Source organism: Stegodyphus dumicola, chromosome 4, assembly GCF_044657685.1.
Source record: "Stegodyphus dumicola isolate Sdum_Otavi_A_Nest chromosome 4, ASM4465768v1".
NCBI lineage: Eukaryota > Metazoa > Arthropoda > Arachnida > Araneae > Eresidae > Stegodyphus > Stegodyphus dumicola.
In genome coordinates this window covers 67,544,912-67,569,669 of record NC_140771.1, presented here as the reverse complement: position 1 = coordinate 67,569,669, position 24,758 = coordinate 67,544,912, and the positions used below count along the sequence as shown (strand labels likewise).

The window sequence follows — 24,758 nt, the reverse complement described above, 5'->3', positions numbered from 1 at the left end:
GGTGCTTGATGGCACGGATCATTCCATTTCAGGAATAGTTCATGTATTGGAGTTTTCTCGTTTCACATTATCAAAAATATGGCGAGGTTAGTGAAAAAAGAATCAGTAATAGGACGAATTGAAAAGGGCAAACTGTCTTAAATGATCGAGATCTTTGAAGATTCAGCTGCATTGCATTTAGTCAGACAGTAAGTAATTTAAGCTCACGTGACCACCAGTTAAAAGTGAAGTCCATTCGGACAGTCAGTAGAGGTTCGCTTCACCGTGTGGGTTTCAGGAACGGAAGACTCACAAGACTCTGTCACTACATGGTGTCGCATGAGCGGCAAAATATCATAACTAGACCGCCAAAGATTGGAAGCGAGTAGCATTTTGCGATCAATCTCAATTTCAGCTGCATCAAACCGATAGTGTATTAAAAATATACCATGGACATGGATTCAGCGCGCCAGATTAGAAAATAACAAAATCATGGCGGCTCAGTAATGGATCTGATGTGTTTTATTTTAGCAGTGTTTGGGAACTTTGATATTTATACCAAGGAAGCTCACATAGATCTTCTGAACGATCATTTATATCCTTTCATTATTTCTGCCATCCAAAATCAGCTGAATTCTTCCTGCTTTATGGAATGATCACTCATAAGCCTAGATTTAAATTCTACTGAACACGTTTGGGATGTTTTGACAACGGATGAAGACAATGTGCAAGCATTTAATTCACTACTAACATCCTTAACTGATTTATGGGAGATTGTAGAGAATTTTGATAGCCTGTAAATGTTTTATAACTATAAATATTTTAAACTTCCTATCGGGCACTCTATAACACTTTCGTAGGCTTACTGAATCTATGTCTCATCGTGTGGTAGCCGTTATTAAAGGTAAAGGAGCGGCAATCGTTATTAATCAGATATCCCTAATTTGTCGCACTTCTATCTACACACAATTTTATAATATAACTTTGTCATCCCCGATAAATAATATCAGATATTGCATTAAGGATACATTTTCATTTGAAATGTCAGAAAGGAATAAATTTAATGATTTTTCGTAGGGAAAAATAAATGCGCATCTGACAATTTTTACCATTTATTGATCGAGCGTTTAGCCGTTTTTTGGGAATAAATTGCTTATGAATATTACAAAGCTGTAGAACTGGCCCACTTACAAAAATATTGCCGGCATAAGAGTGCTGCCTTCTTATGCAGCATTCTTAGTTTTTGAGCTATATTTGACAAATGCAAAAGCTATATTTTAGTTAAACAGAAGGGCTCTGTATAAAAGCTAAAATCAATGTGACCTTACTAAAGTGACAAGCGAGTTATCGTTCTAGTCGGAATCAAGATGTTCAAAGTCGATTTGAAAAGTAAAATAACCTTTATTAATTAATTTTTGAAATTAATTAAAAGGCTGTATTTGTGTTACAGAAAGAAACGCTGCCATTTGCGGTTATTTTAAATAACATAAATAACATAAACTGAAATTAAAAGTTAGACAACGTAATCGGAGATTAAACAAAATGATCTACTAAAGTAATTATCGGCGCACTTTTAATGTTGGCTAATAAAATGGCTAAAGTCGGAATGTATTTTGGCAGATTTGGTGATAGGACCCTGAACTGCAAGAGAGGTTGCCAGAAGCTCTAATTTCAAAACATTCAAGCTTCGGTTTAAATACCCTGCAGCTCATTTGCATTCTGGCGAGGAATTCTGATTCTGAAGAGAAGCTATAGTGAAGTTTAAAATCAAAACAATTGATTAATTAACACAAACCTTATATCTTTATGTCGGAGCACAATAATGAAGTATTCTATCTTGCCTATACTCGATATGTGCAAAGGTGTAAGCATTCTTATGTAGCAGGCCCTCAAAAATTAAGAATATTCAAACTAAGAATATGCAAATTTGTGAAAGCTGGCTAAGATTGCTCAAAATCTCAGAATGTTACATAAGAATGCTCAAAAACTAAGAATGCTGGCTAAGTATGCTCAAACTGAAAAGCTCAAAAACTAAGAATAGTCAAAAACTAGGAATGATAAAAAAAAAGTATCTAGCTCACGAACTAAAAATGTAGTCAGCTGATGAAATCTATAATTTTGTTTGAAATATTCTGTAATCTTTCATTTGAAAAAAACTAATGGCCACGTGAAAAACTCAACCTTCAGCTGCGGAGAGGGTTAACGTACTGAAATGTATAGAAAAATAAAATAATATCTATATTTGATTTCATATCACTCAACACGACAAGCATACACCAAACCATTTATTGGTACACTTTGGAAGACTTTTCGATAAAACGGTATCTGAATCAGTAACCAAACTTTCTGTAACTTGTTACATGCTATTTCCAAGGTTATATCCCATTTGTATTAGAAACATTTTTAAAATTTTATTTGGTTTATTTTGGCCTGTCTCTTAGGTACCGCTAAATATTAAAGAAATCCTTCCATAAGGATTTTCTTTCAATTGTTCTAGACTTTAATCAGGATATTTGAACTTTGCGTACATCCAACTCACTAGAATTTTTTACAAATTACTTTAGTAAGAAAATTAATGTTTCTTAATGGGATGAATTGAGACATTCTTACCTGCACCTAAGCTCTACATGTTTTAGTTTATTTACTTTGTCAAAGCAATACTGAAATAAATTTTGATATAATTGAATAAATTTTATTTAAATATGATTTTAAAAAATATTCTACCATACTGAAAAAAAAAAAAAAAAAAAAGATGGACCTTTAATTACACATTATTATAACACAATTTTGTGGTTTCGGTAAAATATTTTAAAATTTCATAGCAAATTTCATTCTCCATCTCTTCGATGAAAAATGATGACTTACTTTTTACAGGTAAGATAACTCTAATCTGAAGTGAAATACTAAACTTCTGTTATAATTACAGCCATTATGCTATTTTAATGCAATTTTAAAAAGTGAATCTCTTTGCCAAGGAAGAAACTAGAAGATTCTAGAAGAGTGTATCAATTTTTTATGTAAAGAATGCTTAAATTCTTCAGTTACAAAAGACTTCCAATTATCTTTTAAAGAGCAATCACGAAAATGTTGAAACCTGATGCTTTAAATATATTCATTTGCGTTCAGAGAATAAAAATAAAAATTATGATTAACTTAAAGATGATTATCTTAGATATGGATAGCATATACACTGATCAATAAACCTTTTATTTCTGGTATTCTGTAACAATTTATTTTGAAATTTTAATCTTTACTCCATGTATCACGCAGCTGTTGTGTCAGAAGGTCAGTTTTAAAATTATGATTTTAATTTGTTCTTAGAAAATGCGCAACAAATTAAAATACCAGAGCACTGAATATTTATTTATATAAAATTTAGTTTTTAATTTAGGAATATATTTTCTCAAAAATATAGAATTAATATACGATCATATTTTGTTAATTTTTCCAATATTCCAAATCATTGTGAACAGTATCACAAAATTTCGTTTTAAATATGAAGATAAACTTTATGTATGAATTTTAATGCAGGTAGGTATATTGAAAATTATAACTTTTAATAGAAAAGTTTATAAAACATGGCGTATTTGGTTTATTTCAATATGGCAAAGCATGTGAGGGCTAACTGCCTAGGGAAGGGATGCCTTCGTGGTGGAATTTCTAACAGAAACGGGCTCCTCTACACTTTACACATGGAGAAAACTACGAAAACGCCCATGAAACCAGCCCATTGGCCGTGTTTCCAATCCCGGGCTGATTTACCAGTATTCAGCGACTTTACTATTCTGTCGCTGGTAGGTCTCAAACAGAACGTGTTAAAACTAAACAGGAATTTTGGAATTTTTAATTGTAAATGAAAACTGGAAAGTGGAAGAGTATGATAAAAATTAATTCATTGCGATGATTTCAGATTGAAGAATCAAAACAGTTTCGCACTAGGTTAGAATCAAATATATGAATATTAAGGATACATTTATGAAATTGCTTTAATTAAGCTTCGTTGTTATATGATTTCTGATTTCATTCACTGATACATTTTCGTAATAGACAAGTAAAATAAATAGACAAACAACATCATCTGTAAGCAAGTTTATAAATATACATAAAACATTTCATTGTTGTAAATTCGGTAAATATATTTGTGTGTGTTTGTTTTGAAATTTTTGTTTTATATTTTTGTAATACTCTGTATTGTTATTTATTCTATGCTAATAGTGCTTTTGTGTAAGAAGTGTGTTGGAAGTTGAGTGTTCATTTAGTTTAATCTTTTATTTGTGTCCACGTGTTTGAATATATTTAATTAATTAATTATTTTCTATAAGTTTTCAACTTACTGAAATTAGAATTGTAAGGATAACTCAAGTAGAATCGTAAATACTAGGAAATTCCCTCCGTACCAGGTCTTTGCAACATTTGGCGATTTCTAGCAATTTTGGGGATATTATTCAATCTTCTAGGAAAAGCATTTTGGAACTCCTGCAACTTTACAGTCCCCACTCGCGAAAGTTAAGAAGCTTATACATTTGTACATACTCTTTGCTTCATAAATTTATACAAGTACAGGTAAAAGTATGGGGGGGGCAAGAGCGATGCACTATTGGTCAACTGGTAGTGAATTCCCACACTAACTCACACTTAAGCCTTTTTTTTTAATTAAACGTTTTTCAGATCTTATATTACGCCAAAGGGGCTTTTTTAACGTTCGGTGTGTTACCTTTATTTATTAAATATCATTTTCCATAAAATTCAATTCAACAGCAGTATCACAAAATAATTTCAAAAGAGCATATCTTTAGAATTTCCGATACACAGTCTCGCACGCTGAAGTAAAAAAAAAAAAAATTTTTCAGCGTTGCAATTGCTTTCTTTGATATCATTGAGGTTCTTAATAAAAACTCATAGATGATTTACAACATATGAAATAGATAATAAAACAAATTCTAAATGTGCTTCCAGATGCCCATATTCGGGTGGAGACGTAGGTTATTCAAAATTTGATGGCTCTAGGTACCGTTAATTTGTTACAATATGAGAAACATACATACATTTATGCAGTCATTATTTAATTTCTTTAAATATAATATAGGACGATAATATATGACCATATAATAATGACACCAATTTGATAAGTGAAACGCTGTTTATAGTGAAAAACCATAAAATGCAAAAATGAAATTCACTTCTGCGCTAACGCTCTTTCGGCTAAAAGAAGGGAATAAGAAAAAATAATGAGAGAGAGAAAGAAAACAAAAGAGAAAAATAATTGCATCCAGTATTTATTAAAAATAATGATTTAAGACATAAGAATACAGTATAGTCTCTATACAATTTGAAATTTACAAATTAAATTGAACATCTGTTTTAGTGCAACGAAAATAAGAGATAAGCATAATTATTTAACAGATAAACATGATGCGATAACTAAAATAAAAACTGGGAACGCAATGTTATAATGAACTGTAATGGTAGCAAAATAAATAAAATTTTAAATTCTATGATTGTGTGGAGCAGAAAAATCTTAACATAATTCCAATCCAATATACAGCCAATCTGGCGCGACAGTTGTATAAAAGGCATATGGCTGTGAAAGGCTTTCACATGAATAATTTTTATGTAATAATATCTGCTAGTTTTCTACTTGTCATATTGAACTATTATATTTAAAATAGAAAATGATTTTTTTTAAATAAGTAGAATTTTTACCTTTTATTGAAAAGAAAAAGCTAAAACTTTTCTTGGATTCAATTCATTATTAAGAATTGAAAACAATATTACATATGAAATATCCACAAGTAATTGTTTAAAGTAAATAGTCTAAACTGCTTTCATTTTCATAAAAACGTGCATATAAACGAATATCACTGATAAAATCATAATTTAATCTTCTCAAAAGACTATCTGAGAAGAAAAAGGAAATTCTGAGTATGAATAATTTTTTGGTATTTTGTTACTTGAACAAAAAGGCGCAGAATATGTTACCGTGAAATTTCTATATGAGACTACATTTTCAATATCTTTAACGCATATTTTGGAATTTACGTGAGCTACTTATTTAATTTTCCCTAAAGGCACGAAAAAGAAATAAAAGGAAAACAAAAAATTATATTGAGTAAATGCTGAAGGGTTTGCTGATATTTTGGAAGAGGAATAGAAATAAATGTAAGGATTTGTAATAACTCAAGGAATAAAATTGGTTATTTGCTCTCTTAAAATTTTTCGGTAAGTTCTTTCGTTTTAAAAATTTAATAAATAAGATGTGTTATTTGCAAAAAAAAAAAAAAAAAAAAAAAAAAAAAAAAAAAAAAAGGCCCAGAAGGTTATAAAAGAATTTGTTAATTTCAATTTCAACAGAAGTTTCAGTAACATGGATGTCATGTCCTTTTTACGATTTGAATGCTGTTTATCCTTAGGCTTAACATATCTTTCTTATTCCATATATAAAAATGCACACATGTTATAAAAATGCTTTACTAAATATAAGCATTTTTATAACATGAACATTGGGTATGAACCTATTTTTAACAAATATAAGTTGATTGTTTTTTGGAAATTTATAGTATCATTTACACTACATTGCAATATGACAATCGATAGATATGTATAACGATGAATGCGGCTCAATTAATGACTGAAGAGCTACTACAAGCAGTTTAATGGAGATTTACTTGTTAGAGATGATTTGAGTAGTAGTGCTACGTAATATATCAAATCCTTTTCTTAGTTTTTTTTGTTGCTTCCAACATTTATAAAGGCTACAAAATAGATAATTTTAGCTAAAATGATTGCATGAATTTTATAAGACATGCAAAATAGAAAATAAGCAGTAATTGATGAAGAATGTTATATAACTAGAAAATTTATTTTTACATCCAGAATTCATAAAGATTGCAAAATATTGCAATATAACTAGAAAATTTATTTTTACATCCAGAATTCATAAAGATTGCAAAATACATAATTCTAGCTGAGAGGACTCCATGACTTCTGCAGGGTGCATTGGAAAAGAAAATGATTAGTAATTTATGAAAGTAATTAAAGAATCACACGAAGAAATTATACGTATAAAATCATACGTAGATTTATGTGTAAAGTACATTATAAAGAAAATGGTTTCAAAATCGCAAATCGTGGTTTTTAATTCCAACCACTCGCTTTGAACGAGAAGTGAACTTGATTTGAAAACACGATTCTGCGGTATTTTTTTTTTTTTTTTTTTTTGAATCTCGCGTAATTATATTTATCCTTTCACTATACTGAGACGCACATTTCGGAACTTGCTTTTAATAGATTATAGCAAGGCACTAAGCAGAACTTTGGGTATGGGAAGTAAGCGTATTTATAAAAAATTCTGTATGAAAAATCGGCTCGCATTCATGTTATAAACGGGGGAAAAATACGAAAATACTAATGCCACCAACCACTCCACTGAGATTCAAGCTCGAGATCAAAATATTAACGTTAACGGTTTCCTTTTGCAGCTGTCATGGAAAACTTCACTTTTTGAAGTCAAGTGAATAAAGTAAAATGTTTTCAAATGAAAATGATTTCAAGTTAAAGATGGCAACACAAAGTAGTGTCCAGACACTATTCATTACATTCTATTGTTAAGTTTGTGAATAACAAACGTACCAATTATGCCGCCGAAGAATTATGCAAATATTCAGAGTCGAATAAGTAAACGTACATATGCGTGTCTGCGGATCTGTGTTTGTGAAGGAGGATAAAGGCGCACGAGGGTTTTCAGGCGATTTGTATGCTACTACTCCTTTATGACATTAACTGTGTTTTTCGCCGGAGTTGGGTAAATTTAATAATGTATTAGATAAAATCAAGTAAGGTAAGTAGCCACGGAAGTATGGATGATGGAATGACATAGAAAATTGTCGGCAGATTGAAGGCAGTAACAAGTGCATATGGCTACAGAGCTCAGTATAACCTCGAGTTGTCTGCAATTTGTGGAAACTGTTTGGGTTTCTAGATCCATATCAAGAAAATCTGGACAAGATCGACCCCGATCCGCAACAACGAATGAAGACAGTCATGCGGCACTTTAAACACAGGACAGCTTCACAGCTTCACAGCTTTCACGTGAGCTATGTGCTGCCACCATGAACACGAGTTTAACAGTTCTACAGCTGCTCGAAGGTTTTATGAGATAGGACTGCATGTCAGAAGACCCACTGTTTTGCGTCCTGAGCATTCCACACAAGAGAATGCATTTAGTACGGTACAGAAACTTGCACCTTGGACCAGACTTCCGTGGACTACCGTGCTTTATAGAGATAAGTCAAAATTCAGCTTTGGCACTGATAATTGGCAGACCTGTATCTGGAGAGAGCTTAGAACATGATACCGTCCCTCCCTCATCAGAGAAAAGGCTTGTATAATCATTTGGTTATATAGATGCTGGGACATGGAAAATGTATAATGTCCTCGCCGCGATTCGAACTCCTGAATACGCGTCGAGCGTGCTTTCAGTTACACCACGAAAGCATGCAGAAAGGAGGGAGAAAATACCTTATATGAATATTACAGTGTGGAGGTGTAATGGTATGGGGATGCATTATGTTGGACACCCGCACTTCTCTGCATGATTTTGACAAAGGATCCTTGACCGCTATGAGGTACAGAAAAGAGATGGCATAGCCTTATCTTCGGGGTTTCATGGGGGACAGTTAGTCCTGGGTTCCTGTAATAGACGACAGAGCTCGTCCACGAAGACCTTGGAGGAAGACCTTGCTGGAAAGAGAGGATATTCGCCGCATTCATTAGCCATACATGTCTTCTGACCTTAACCCTATGGAGCATGTCTGAGGAACTCTTGGACAATTTCATCTCGCTATTCCCCTCCGACAAGCAGTCCGGAATTGAAAACTCCTTTGTTGCAGGATTGGGATTTCTGACCAGTATGCCGCCACGCTGCTCTACATTTATGGCTGTAAGAGGGAACCATACGCCCTCTCGCAGACTCATTTTCATACGCCATATAGACTCATTTTCTATTCACTATCACAAAGTGGATTTTGCACATCCTTGCAACATTAGCTTTACTGATAATGTTGCTTACATAAAATGGCTTTTGAATGGCACATCTCTTTTTCTGTTATAAATTTATATTCATACCAATCTTCATTGAAATTTGTCCATTCGAGTTTTAGAAATTTGACATAATGTGCAAATTTTCTTAATTTTGCACACATGTGTACATTCATAAAAGGCAAAACACTAGAAACCTATCAAACGCTGGGACTTCGTCGGCCTTTATGACCGTAAAGAAAAGCATTTCTTAATATTTCATCCGATTCATTCTTAAATGTTACTCATGCTAATCCTTTTGTTTCAAATATGCCCACTGGCAAAGGGATAATATTTTGCTTTACCCAGTAAGCACTCATTAATTTTGGTTTCTTTTGCAAAGGCCTCTGCTGGATGAGATAGAAGGTTCAGTGGTAGCTGTTCTCAAAATCGAGTCCAAGAGATTAAAGTTACCAAGAGACTAAGTTAAAAAGTACATGGGACACCGGTTTGTTTATTTGAATATGGCAAAGCATCGAGGACGCAAGAGCTATAGAAGCTTATGGAAAGAGGTGTCTTCGTTGACGATTCAGCAATGGAAGTTGGCCCGTAGCCGCATTACGCTGGGAGAACTGAAGTTAATAAATATGTTCTCGTGTTTGAAAACTTAATAGTGAGAATAAGAAAGATACTCCCATGATTAATAAGAAATAATAAGAAATACATTAATAAGACATACATTAATAAGAAATACATTAATAAGACATACATTAATAAGAAATACATTAATAAGACATACATTAATAAGAAAGATACTCCCATCCCAAGCGACTATTTAAATATAAAAAATTATTGAACTGTATGACAAGTACAATGGTAAATGGGAGGAACCTCACAATTTCACTTTTGTCGTAAAGATGTAGCTCCATTGCAGTAACTATACAACTTCGTTCCATCTGTGATGGAGACAATTTGAGGGACGATTCGAGGACAATCTCAAGGGATAATTTGAAGGTCTCCCACCCCTCCTTTCTTCCTCTAAACCCCTTGAGAGGAACTTTGGGCTCACGGGTATCTGTTTATATGTTTGTAAACAAACAGTCATCCTTCTGAAGGATTCAAAGCCGGACCCATCGGTACGGCAGCTTGTATCGCTATTCAGCATACAAATCAGAACGGCAAAATACACAAAATACATGTCACTAATTTTCTCAGTAAACCATGTTTGGTAAATCCCTTAAAAGATTATTGTACTGCTTCATGCGTATTCACGTGCTGTAAACAATTTGCGCGTCTAGTTAATAACTAGAAGATGAGTGGTTCGAACTCCAGTAAGACTCACTTAATTTTTCATGTTTGGTGCTCCTTAAAGCCTAATGGTTTGTACAAGCACTTCGCTTTCTTGCTTGAATATTTCAAAATTATGTTATAATCTTTCAAGTACAGTGCACGATCCCAATAGGTTTAAAAATAACTATATGATATATTATGTCTATTTTTTAATTTTAAATTAAAATTATTTTTAAAATTTCTTTTTAGAAGAACGGAAGTTTTTAATTTACGCATAAATCAAGGAAGTAAAGAGTCAAAAATCTAAAAAACTCTATTCTAAAGAGAGCTGATAATTACTTTATTTAGAAAACTAAGTAAAACTAACAAATATTTTAGATGCATTAAAATGTCTGCATTTACATGGTTGTTAAAAATCAGGGATGAAATGAATATTGAGATAAATAAAATGTAAAGATAAATCTACTTTTATATGAGGTGTATAATTTCCGATAAACAATCTAGATACTGGCTCATTACCTGAACTTCTCTGCTTACAGACGCTATCGAAATTCGATTGTCGATGAATACTTTGGCATTAATTTTGCTAATTAGATATCCCCAATTACCGATAGAAGTATTCATTTCCAAAGGAAAGAGAAAAAATATTATTGAAAACATACAAAGAGGATTACGAGTTATGGTTTTTTTTACTAAGAATATTAATTATTGTTTTCCTGCATTCAAGTGCGATGAAAGCTCGGGTTTTGATATCAAAATTTTGTACAAAATAAATCGACCATACCCTAGTTGCGTTATATAACAGGGCTCAATATCATACTAAGATTTTAAAAGAAACTTTTAAAATCACGTTCCTTTACTAAGAATATAAGGTATTTCTTCCGACTTCTTGGCATGCCTTCGTGGTGTGGTGGTCTGCACGCTGAGGGGGGTATTCCGGAGGTCCGTGGTTCGATTCCCGGCGAAGGCGTTGCATATTTTTCATCTTTCCTGTTTCCAAAAAATTTCCTAATGTCTCTACATGAATAATGTATAATTTTTGTTCTTTGCGTTTCATAACAATAGAAATTTAATGTATGAGCTTTAAATCTTTACATTCGCGGGGTGACACTCCGACACCACTTTATTTCATGTGGTAACTCGAGAGACGACTGTCGGTCACCACTTGGTTTGGCACGATAATTTGAGCGGTAACGATGTTTAATTAGATTTCGTTTCGGTAATACTGCTTCTCGAGTGTGTTCAATAATAAAATTCATTAATAAGTTCATTAAAAAAACTGTCAGTCTTTAACCTTAAATAAGTCTTTTAGACTTTTTTGTTACATATGTGTCTTCAAGGTTAGTTCTAATTCGACAAACGTGGCAACAGGAATGTTATTTTTAAAGTTACGGAATACTTGAAGCGGGGAATACGATGAAGGAATCAGTTCAAGTGAAGATGGGTTCGATGTTTCGTAGATGAATAACGATATTACGACTCTGCATAGACAACTTGACGATAGAGAGCAGGAAAGTAGTCATGAAGGTAACGGTGAAGTAAAAGATGTAGGAAGGCGAAAATTATGGAAATAGATAGAGAATGTTGAAAGCGGCAGTGACTCCGGAGTAGGGACAGAAAATTCCGAATGGATAACACGCAAAGAATCCGAAGAAATATCTTAAAGTAAACTGTTTGTATTAGATCAAAGAGTCGCAGGACTGCAAGTATTTTCAGACATGAAAGCACCGTTAGATTTCTTTCAATTGCGTGCGAAATCATTTTTAGTTACCTTTGAGAAATTCACCAAGCATACGAAAAATCGCCTCGAGTTGCTAGTTTACCCAAACGAAAGAGGGCTCGTGTACAAATGGTTAATGTCACAATGATAGTTCTGTACTGAGCAACTAAAATAATTTCTTAGGTGGTAAGATTTTTAGTTTTTATAAAATTGTCCTTTAAAATCAAAATGTTAATACGGTTTAAAATTTAAAAAAGAACCATTGGACGCATAATGCCTAGATGTTTAATAAAACTTCGCTATTTCGAAGCTATAAACACAACTTCCTCTCCTTCAGGAGAAAACAAATCTTGCAAAAGTAGGAGAACCCTCAAACTATACTTATAATGAAATCAAAGGGCGAAATAAAGAGAAAATGAATGTAGAATCACATGTCATTGAAAACAATAATGAAATATTAATTATGCTAAGATGCTAGAGTTCTAAAACTATTGCATTTTTAGGCCAAATGTTTTAGGCCCCAGAAGGGCTATTAGTCTCGAAACAGCATTATGCGTCCAATCACTGTAAACGGCTGTATCGCTTTTGCCACCAAATATTATTGCTCTTTGTTACTTACAAAGAAATTAAATAATAAGGAATCTACATCATATTTTGAATAACAAAGTCCTCCACCCGAACATGGGAACCTGGAAACCCGAATTTGAAATTTTTTTATTGTCTATTTCCTATTTTGTAAAACATTAATGAATTTTTGATTAAAAAACTGAAACAATTTCGAAGCGAACAGTGGCAACACTGAAGGAAAAACTTTTATCTTCAGCGCGAGAGACTGTCTATCGTAGAGTGTCTTTAAATATCTTCCGCCCTATATGGCGTTAGCCCAAATGCTTTCGAAAGGTGTATGTGTCTGTAAATGAAAAAAAACGCCCGTTTGGGAATAATATAAAATCTAAAAGCTTTCAGATTTTTTTTAATCTAAAATTTCTTTCTTTTCTCCTTCCTTTTTAATTTGTTTGTCAAATTGCAAATTTGATTATCCTCCTTTTCCAGACATTCTTCCATAGCTAATATTTGCCCACCTAACCCCGATTGTAGCTCTGGTTTGTAAAAATTACGCACAGAAACGTTTTCAGCTTGTGAATTAGGTTTCTTAATGTCTTTCATTTTTATTAGAATTGATCACCTTTAGTTAACGACATAACACTTCATTCCGGTTCTTCTGAACGCTGTAAGGTATAAAACCTTAGCTTTATTACATTTCATTACTGTTTTTCCTCGATAGATTTCATGTTCATTTATCTTGACTCCTCCCATAAAGTTCGATAGAAATGCAGTTGTTTGTGTTCCTGCCTTTGAGAAAAATTCTTCTTCATTGCTTCTGAGAAAGAAATTTTGTCGCAATCAGTCTCAGAATCGATACAGTATTATTTAAATTCTGACTCCATTTAAGGTTGGTTTTTGAATAATTTTAAATTCTACGTTTGAATGTTTTTGGTCCAATTTATCGGATCCATGCAAAGAGAATATGCTGTGAATTCAAAGGACTGTGATCAGTACTGTGTAGAAAATTATTTTTTCATTATCACAGCACCATTTGCAGAATTTCGCTTTTATTCCTCAATCTATTTTCTTGAAGTTGTAATACATTTTACTTTTAATTATTCAGAATGAAAATATCTGAGACAAAGTTTATTAAATCCAATATAAATATTAAATATTTTATAACATTTACAGTAAAAAGAAAGAAGGAAACCAAGTAAATAAAATGCTATCCTTTGCAAACATATCAAAATTGAGCGTTTTTAAATAGTATTTCTGTAAGATCTTAGGTGACAAGGCAACGATTTGAAGAGGGGGAGAAGAGCAATTCTTTCCCTGCAAAATTATTTGCATGAATATCAGCAAAAGTAATTTCGATTCCATTCCTTTCCTGTGTAAAACTCGTTTTGCGATAAGTAATTCAATCTGAGTGCAAGTCTTTACCTCAACAACACCCACCCCCTACAGGTTTAAGCGATTTTAAATTACTTGCAGTAAATATCGATCATTTAGGAGAGAATTAAAATCAAACTGCTTCTAGCTTAAGAGCCTTTTGCCTGAAGAATATTAATTATGTGATCTTGTATTAGAAACTGTCGGCATAGAAATGAAATATGACTGTCAGAGACATCATAAATTGTTTTAAAATGGATTTCCAGAAGAGGACGTGATGTTTGCTTGCATTAAAATGAGTCGTTACGGTTGCAGTCTGGAGTGTTTTAGTAAGAATAATCTGTAATTCGAAAATGAGATCTTGAGTTGATTTAAATTAAAATAGCTATGAATATAAACTCCAGTATAGATCTTTTGCTTTGGATTGAAATTACGAAAATGCATAGAAATCATAACGCAGTTTTACAATTTCAGGATAAATTATTATGTGAAACTAAAATGTCTTTCACAGGAAAAATCTTTTTTACATCTACGTTAAACTGTTAAAAATTCTCTCAAATTTCTCAAAGTCATCAGTTTCATAAAACCGTAAACAGATTTTGCTAAGAAAGCTACGCGTGTTAAGGTTCTAATGTAAAAATATCATATGTGTTTGCTAAAAGTTATCTTTTACGCCTCGAAAACTATTATGCAAAAATTAAATGTTTGAAGTTCCCAGTTATTAAAATGCTAAAAATCGGAATTTTATATCTCACAAAATGAAACTTGATCTAAAAACAAAATACCGATTTCCAATGTATAAGGATTAAATAAAAAAAAAAAAAAAAAAACGACACCCATTTTAGACAAATTCTGCATATTGCAATTTTTATTTTGATACAATTTATTTAGCTTAACGAGGAAGAACTCGCTATTGGATGTTTTGTAAGTGGACTATCTGTCTAAGTGGACTATCTGTCAATTTAACTTTCAAATATTTTTAATAGGTGGTGTCATGTTCTCAAAATTGTTCTGAGAGCCTTCTTTATTTAATTAGCCTCAAATATTTAAACCATGGATAAGAAAGCTGTGCGCAACTTTTTAAACACCCTTTAAAATATTTTTCCCATATTTTCCATTATTTATTTTCCATATTTTTCCATATTATTTCCATTTATTATTCCATTTTTTTCCATATTTTGATTTTCTTCGTCAGCAAAAAATTTCAAAACGCGGATTCAGTGCGATTAGTTTGCAATAAAAGAAGTACCCTATGCACAGAAAAGAAAAGAGACAGTTTAATATATCCCGTTCTACTGGGCCAATTGACGAAATTTAATTTACATTTTCCATGTCTGGAAAGCGAGATTTAGGATATATATTAGATTTATAGATAGCACTGTTTTGACATAGATATTTTGAAACAAAATCAGACTTTTTTGAAATTGCATACCATTTTTTTCCATATTTTGATTAACTAAAATCGTGCCTAAGTATTAAATTTTGTAAACATTTGGTTTGTAACTTACCAAGAAACTTAAAAATTTATCTTGGCGTACTTTTCAGTTTGCGTCGAGAATAATTCACTTGGAGTAATTCTTAATTTATGTTAACCTATTTTCCTTTCCTTTTCATCGAGCCCGACTGGAAAACAAGGTGCTTCGTCCATTCTTCCAAATAACTTTAAACAAAGTATGCAAACCGCATTTGATGTTATTATCGTTTATAACAAATATGCCAAATTTGAAAAGTGTCAATATATAAATTCACGTGTTACCTTTGGAAATTTGGAATACAAAATTCTAATTTTTGCAAGTATGCTTAGAAATACATGTGCTTTGAGACGATGGTAAAAATATTGTAAGTTATACCGAAAAATATTTTTTGAAAAATTTATGAAAATTACTAAAAACACAATTTAAAAAATTAAATCAGAAAATATCTGCCAATTATATTCAAACTGAACCTAAATAGTGAAAGAATGAATCAAGTATGATTAATCAAAAAAGGGATATTAATGTATGGAAAAAATCGGTATGTCATTTTCTATCGAACTACCTAAATTTGAACAATGCTATGTATAAATCTAATATATATACTAAGTCGCTCTTTTGAGACATGAAAAACGCAAGTTAAATTTCGTCAGTCGGCTCAGTAGAACGGGAGATATATTGTAGAACTGCCCTCCCACCCCTTTTCTTATGCACAGTGTACGTGCACATATACATTTTGACCTCATTCAGAAGAAAGAGACATTGTGAAAATAAATGAAAGTCTAAGGAAACCTTTTTGCATTCAAGAAAGAAACGTATAAAATTGGTAGGAATACCTTCCAAGCCATTATCTATGACTTTTTTTCTTCCATGCTGTTCCCATTCTTTAATCTACAGTAATATGTAATGTCATTCGTGACTATCATTGTCTGTGGGACACAGACATTGAAATAAGGAAGACGAAATCTCCACAAAACCCCCATTACTTACAGATCCATCAGCGAACAATCACATGAAGCTCAAATGCATTCTGGACGAAGAGCACACCGGGAATTGGAACGAAATGATATCGCCATTACAAAGCTAAATTCACCTTTAGAGGCCCCTTTACGACTGCCTTTATTCCGTCATTACGGCACTGATGGCGCGTTTTGAGACCGATGAATGTTTATGCCGACGAATCTGGAATGTTTGGATAAGTCCAGAAATGTAATGATTACATTGTGATGATACATTAAATGCTCAGTATATATACATATTATAGCAATATGTTAAGTTGCATAGATTCCATCTGTAGATTTGAGATACATTTAGTCAAAATATATTCATCGCCCAAAAAAGAAAATTTCTGATTTTTGATTTTAATAACACTTAAATTAAAGCATTTCAAGCGAAACAAAGCTGCCTCTTATTCTCAAAAGTAAGCAATGTTGCCTGCCTTTCATTCCAGTTATCTAAACAAAGTAATTATCCACTGTTTGTTCGAAATTTCTTGCTCCGGAAAACGAGACTGCATTAAACTGAGGGAAACGGTTTATTTGGATTGTTACATGAGTTTACAATTACGCTAAAACGACACGTCTTTTGTTAACATTGGTAATACTTCTGAAAAATACAGCCAAAAAAAAAAAGGAATTCGTTCCACGGAATATGAAGAAAAATAAATTGTTCATCAATTCAGAGTATACATGTTACTCTTATTTATTCTTTTAATCTATATATAATCTAGATTAGATCTACGAATTCTGTATTGTCAAAAAAAGGCATTGTTTGTCGTCGATCAAGACGACATTGAAGACCTCACAAAGAATTTCGTCCTTCCTTTCTGCGTGCCTTCGTGGTGTAACTGGATAGGCCGGGTAGCAATCGAGAGATCTGGTGTTCAAATCCAGGCTAGGGCAATTCACAATTGTCTCTTTTCCTGCTTAACAAAATTATTCTTCAACTTTATAGGTAATAGTACGACTTTACTCAGATTTATCCCAATTTTGATGTGAAATACCTTAGGGGTGAGTCTCTATCCTAGCTTTCCTGTGATCAACCAAAACTTTATAATCAAATAAGCTGTACAATACAGTTAGGCATGTTGGCACTTTTAACTATGGAAGGTAATGACAAATATTATTTTTACGCAAGCATTCTGAAAAGCCATTCCATGGAGAGAATTCATTTAAAATTCAGGATTATTTTATCTTGGCTTGCGTATACTGTTATTGTTGTGACATTAAGAGCCCCGTCTAAAAGCAATAAGAACGCTCCTCATAGTACAGATATAAACTCATATATTCATATATAAACTCGTGTATTCATTAAATACGAATTCATAAATACTCATACGTAAATTCATGTATTCATTAAATACGCTGTCGGAGCAATTTTTTACATTGAAAAAGAGTTGTGAGGAACGTTGAAGTGAACAATCTTCACAATGCTAAATATTTCGAAGGAAACGGAAACAACTCGTGTTTTAGAATTATTAAAAAAATGTTGTAAATATGTAAATTCAGTTTAAAGGACTCTACTTAAGGGGCTATACACCTATAGCCGATGTAAAATATTTAGCATATAAATAACTGATTTTTTAAGCAATAATCATTGCACCTAGATTCACTTCGCTAATATAACTAATATAAGGTCGCTAAATATAACTGTGTTATCAATAAAAACAATTAAATAGAATTAAAATAGTTTGAATACTTTTAAAAAATATGTTTGTCAAGACCCATTCAAGTTCAATAATACTATAGGATATCCCAACAAAAACGCATGATTTACTTTTGGCTTCCAAAGTATTTTATTTTTAGTAAATGGAAAAGATTTTTACGTACTTAATACAGGTAGATGTTTCGACTTAAGAATGCCAGGTTTGCTTTAACGTAGCAACAATGGCATTTTATCACAGTCAGCTCATTTTGCAACTTCGTTGAAGCTTAATCGACATAGAGCGTTACGAAAAGGAACAGTAAGTTTTGATTGTAAAATTCCATTACAAGAATGACGAGTGTTCAATACAAATTGTTGCGAAGTATCATGCAATTCTTGGACGTGGAAATGCGTCTAACAAAGCAATACATCGCAGATTGATAAAGAAAGCCCAAAAAATTCCGAACGAAGAATCCTAGAAAAATTAACAACGGAAGATATTAAAGAGGAAATTCACTGTATCATTAACCACCTCAGTAAACAGATATGTGAAAGCAGGATTACGAAAGTGTGTGGCGCTGAAGATCAAATCGTAGAAGACAGGTAATATTTTTCATTCTTAAATCGGAAGAATTACTTCGTAAATATGTAAAAATACTTATTTCTGAAAAACAGTATTTTATTGGACATATTAAGTCCGGCGATTTTGTTAGGACATCCTTTTTAATTCACAATGAGTAAGATAATTTATGTAATGTAACGCAATCTCTAAAAATTTAATGTCAAATTAAACCAGTCTCATTATTTTTCTGAATTGTAATTTTTCAGTCAAATCAATTTTAAGATATTAAGGAGGAAAAATTAATTAGGAAAAAATATTCAATGATAGTTTTGCTGGAATTATACGAGAAAACTTTTATTATTTCGAATTTTAAAGTATTATGTAAATGTATGTAGATAATAAGGGAATTAAATTATGTGCCACTTCCTCATCCTGGATTACTTATTTAAATCACATTATTTTGCAGCTTCTGAGAAATGCTGTTTCACCTGCAAGGATAAATGTGGTCTTCTTTTCCTTCTTTCCTTAAATGCTACAACTATTTCATTTACACCTATATCAGCGATTATTTTAATTAAGCTATGTATTTTGAAATAAAATCTCAAATTTACGTACCTTAAAATTAAAGGATTTGTTGGAATTTGACATTCCACTATTTAAGGCAATATTTGTGCTGACAAATCTCCAAAAAGTTTTAAAAGTTAGGTTAAAAATTAAACATTAGATCATAAAAAATAAAACATTAAAATATGATAAATACGACGTGATTTGAAAGTGTAAACAAATTTAGGGAATTTAAATCAGAAACTATGTATTGACGTTCATATTTTCATTCATAACTTGACAAAGAATTATCGAACAAATAAAAGAATGACATAACTAATTTTGACAGAATAAAATGCTCTATGCAGCTAATGATGCTACTCCTATTTCAATAAAAAATATTCGTTCTCACGGCTACCCGCCTCAAACAGCTACCATAATAAAGACAAACTATGTATTGTTATAAAATTTATATACATGAAATTAATTTTAGTGAAATTATATGTAAAGTGTGGCATCTCTTATATAAGCAGGATAGCCACTTTTAGTTTTCAAATCGCTGAGTATGTTAATCAAAAATTCATTAAATTTGTACAAAATATGAAATGAATAAATTACAACTTGTAAATTCATAATTCGAGCTTCAAAGTTCATGTGTTCGGGTGGAGGACTGTGTGTTCGAATGTTTATGTCTCTAATTGATGTAATATTTCAACAGTGAGAGGAACCTGCATATATGCACGCATATTCTTATTTAATTGTTTTTAAAATTATACATTGTTAACATTTGTTATCAGAAGTTTGAAAAGCGATTCGGACACACAAGTGATATGGAGAAAAATTGAGTTTCAAAACCAATAAATAGTACTTTTGGTATTAAAAAAGTAGATCATGAAGACATCTTATTTTGAAATAAAGATTCAAACTTAATTCTTTTCAATCAGTTTACGAACTTTAAAATACATTGCACTTCGTCTTACGCGCCAAACAAATCAAATCTCGACTAAATTTGATTATTTTGGGTCTATACGACAACAGCTGCGCTACAAGAACGAAAAGAAAAGCGTCTGAATACCTTAAAAAGATAATTCTCTCACTTGACATTCAATTCCATGGTCTTAATGAGTTTGCAAAAAACACTGATAAGTGTTATACATGTCTGTCAGTTTCCATTCATTAAATTTGTTATACCATATAGACCAGACACATGGCTAAATTTTGTGACAGAATTAATGAAATATGTTTTATAAGTCCTCATAATTTATTCTCATCATGCGCGTAAAGATTAAAACTTTACACGCAAGAGGTATCTAACCATTTCTATTCTTCCACATAATGAAAAGTTAAAAATTTTTATTATGTCTGATGGAACATGAATATTTGAAGTTATTCCGAAACGTACCTAGTAAACAAAACAGAGCTGAACCCTAAGCTTCAATAACGTATTAAAATTTTGGAAAAGACATTATTCTAGCGCAGGTGATGCACTTAATGCGATGCATGAATTTTGACTTAAGAACAAAGGACAATTTTGCAGGGAAACATCTCGTTAAAAGAAAGTACTTTTACATACAAGACACGAGGGACAAACACTCGTGTTTCAAACAGCAACTTTCTGCTTTAAAGATTCTTCGTTCGAGAAGCGAGATGATTTTCCGGCTGGTGTAGCTTCGTCATTAGTTCAGATAATTAAGACATCACGGCGGAATATTCTTTTAAGGAACGCTTTGCCGATAATATAATTAGATGGGAATTCGCTGGTGGAGAAATGTTATGCGCAGTCTTTTGATTTATGTTAGGTAGGAGCAAGAATTTTCAAGTCTTTGGTGGCTTTTTGTCTCGTCCATGTGCACTTAATTAACGACAGTTGTGCTTCCAATTACGACGTTTTAAGCAGACCAGACGATATGTTCGTCAGAGGAAGCAGAAAAAGAGAAGAGAGTAAAAAATTAATAAAAATAGATAAATAGATAAAACCTTTTGTCGCGAGAAAACTTCGATTGCATAATTAAGTTCTCTGCAAAGAAGGTGATAAACGTTTAAAGGAATAACAACCTAAAAAACGATTATTGAAATTGGATGAAAAAAATTTAAAATATTGGATTCTTAAAGTGGTAACTAAGTAAATTGCTAGCGATGAGACACATTTTTCATAAGCTACACCTAAAAAATGAAATACATGGAAAACATTTTTCGAAAGTTTTGATTTGGTTTATTTTATGTAAAAGCACGCAAGGCTATCTGCATAAGAAAAGAGATACCTTCTTGGAGAAATATCTAAGGGAACCTAGTTCGTATTCTCTTCAGACATGGAGAAAATCATCACGGAAACGCCCATACAGCCAGCCTTCTTCGCCTGGAATTAAACCCAGGTCAAACTACCAGTATTCAACGGCTTCATTAACGGTGGGTTAGTTTTGGCAAAAGACAGTACTTGCATTCACGACGAAATATATTTATATAGTTTATCGCTTATTCATTAATTGTTACATTAAAAATGTCATATGCACACAGTTTTTAGAACGATTTAATTTTCTTTCTTCAATATATTATACTCATGCATGGGGCTCAATTATATATGCAAGCATTCCTTTCTCTTACAAAGTTGCTAGGTCGTTTTATACGTGAGAACAACTAATATTCTAAAACGTACATTATTAATTATGAACCTTGTATAATCTGGAACTTTAAAATACATTTTAATACCTAATAAGGTATTTTATCCCTGCTTTTCTCATGCCTTTCAGCCTGAAGCGCCTTTTGAAAGGAGGAAAATATAAGATATTTTCTCCCCCATTTTCCCTATTTTTATGGTTAACTGAAAACACGCTCCATCCCTATTCGGGAGGCCCAGAGAAAAATCAAGCCTCGCAAAAACAGTGCACATTTTTCCCGCTCCAATATCGATATAGCATAATGATTCTACAACCTCCAGCGTAATTTCACTGCTAAAACTGCCGAAGCATATACACTAGTGTTTGAAGAACAATGAAAACATAAATTGATAGAAGGCAATTAATACATAATATGCATTTTTTTAAAATTTTGAAATATAATGTCAATTCATGTGCGAGAATATCTTACTTTCCGACAAATATGTTATTAATGAAAAAAAGGAAACTTTAACAACTTGTAAGTTAAAGTCCATAAGTTAATACTGTAGTCGATATTTGAAGCTTTATACGTACAAAACACTCATACATGCTAGGTTTTTGTTTCTACAGAAACAAAAATGTAGTATCATTTTACGTACAAGAATATTTGAGAAATAGCATACTTATTACGAAGAAAGCAAGAAAGAAACTGGGATCTCAAAACTGTAGATTATTATCTAATGCCTGAGGAGTTAATTTCGCAGTCAAAACTGCTGAGGAATGTAGTCTAGCGCAGTGGTCTAAAACTGAAATTGCCAAATGCACCATCTGGAAGCAGATAAGTAGCCAAATTTTTAATTTCAGTTTTTTAAACGCAATGAAAATGTTTTTCAACGAAAAAAGGTTTTAATTTTATATACTAAATATTTATCAAACCATAAACAGTAATAATTCCAAAACGGAGGAAAATATTCCAATTTATATTTATTTTCTACCGGAAATTTAAAGTTTGGTATCTGCAAGACATTTCTGTTGGATACATTTTCAGTTCAAACGCATTGTTACCTAAATATTAAATTTCTGACAAACACTTATTTCATATAATTATAATATACTGAAATAACAACTTCATAGCGCAGTTTTACTAAAAATAAACAAATTACCAAAACTTTCCAAGCGGGACAAACTTTGAGAGTAATTAATTACAACCTGTTGGCTTTCTTTTATTTATTAATTTTTTTGACGTATACACAAAGAAATACGTATATTTGTATGTAAATAGTTATGAAATTCTTTATTTCATAGTATAAATTTCAGATGCAACAACTTATCGCATTTCGACTTTGATAAAATTTATAACTTTGGAGAAAATTTCTTAGAAACTAGCTTTAACAAGATTTATTTCCTTTTTCAGACTTATTTTCATCTTCAAATAAAAAAAGTGTTCACATAGTACCTATTAATTAAAAAAAGTGATTATTCTTAGTGAAAAAATTCGTAACTGGGGTTCTCTTTTGGCAAGTACGAAAAAAGCTTTGTCAGATTTTTATCTTTAGATCTTTGTGTGAGATTTATATTTCAGGGTAAATTAATTAGCTCCATTCGGAGATTTTTTTTGGGGGTGTCGCTATCGTTCATTTTTATTGGTAGGGAAAATAATGTAAAATTGTGCGCGAAATTATTAAGATCTTACAATCTTTCTTGCAATTCCTGTCATAAAATTAATGTCATATTAATATTAATTAACAAACGGAAATGTTTTGTGGGTCGCATAAAATTGATTCGGCAGGCAGGCAACAGACAGGCAGTTTGAGACCAGTGGTTTAGTGAATGAAGTACTGTTAAACAGAATCTTGAATATAGAAGGACATCATCCATGTAATCATTTCCTTTCCTTCAAAAACACATGTGCAATGTCATTTTATATATGTAAACATCTTATTTGATGACAAATGCGGTCTTAATTAAAGAAAAGACGAAAGTTAGCATTCTGAAAATTTTAGATTGCAATCTAATACATGATGGAGAAATTTTGCCATTGTAACCTCTGAAGAATGTAGAATGAAGACTAAAATATACAAAAGGTAAATAGAATAACTTACATAGCATATTGTTTCGGAGGCTTTTCTGCGCATCTATTATACCTGCTAAATAAATGGTTATACAGGCAGATATAGCCAAGTGGGTTACTGGGATTCAGTGCTACAGCGCTATAGCTAGTAATTCGAAAAGACCTAAAGTAGAGCATGCAATTTGTAAATGAACTTTAAAATGTAATTGATATAAACTCAAGTTGGTGACTCTGGTTCAATGGATAAACAGTATAAGAATGTTAAACATGGGTGCTGTAATTAAATTTTATGGAGTAAAACAATTAAAATTAGATAAATAGGAAATTGATAAATGGGATCTAATTCTACAAGAAAAATTAGAGATGATAAATTAAATGAAATTAGCGAGATTTGATAGTGATTAGGCACTTCGAAAAATGAAAGGCAATGCAACTTTATATAACACTCACGTAAAAAGGAAAAATGTAGACAATTTAAAATTTTCAATTTCAGAATTCGATTTTGCTATGACAAGATTTCCCGCTAGTAAGTAAAAAAAATCTCTTGACGTACTAAGAAAAGAATAAGAATTTGCGTGATAAATTTTGAAGACATACAAAAATATGTTTAATTCTTTTCTTCATTTTAATAGCTTACTTAATTTTTCAAAATAATTTTAACCAGCACATGTGTTGATTCGCAAAACTAAATACCAGAGATCATCAAAAATTTATCATCCTAAGTCTTGAGTATGAAATATTTTATTGTTAAAATATTAATAACATAGCTCTGCATTAACCATCAGACCAGATCAAATCGAAGGAGAGTTTATGAATTCAAGCAAAAGAAGTTTCGATGATAAACAAAACAAAATTCTAAACGATTTAAGATTTTAACGCTGAACGAAAGGATTTGTCAAAGCTTTTAGGTTTTTGCTGACCTCGAAGCGTACCA

General features: G+C 31.8%; 1 protein-coding gene across 3 annotated transcripts in view; it reads right to left on the bottom strand.

The window, feature by feature from the left end:
* Nucleotides 1–24,758, bottom strand: part of LOC118188636 (cell adhesion molecule 2-like) — a 1,428,898-nt gene that overhangs the window by 217,635 nt on the left and 1,186,505 nt on the right. The window lies entirely within an intron of this gene.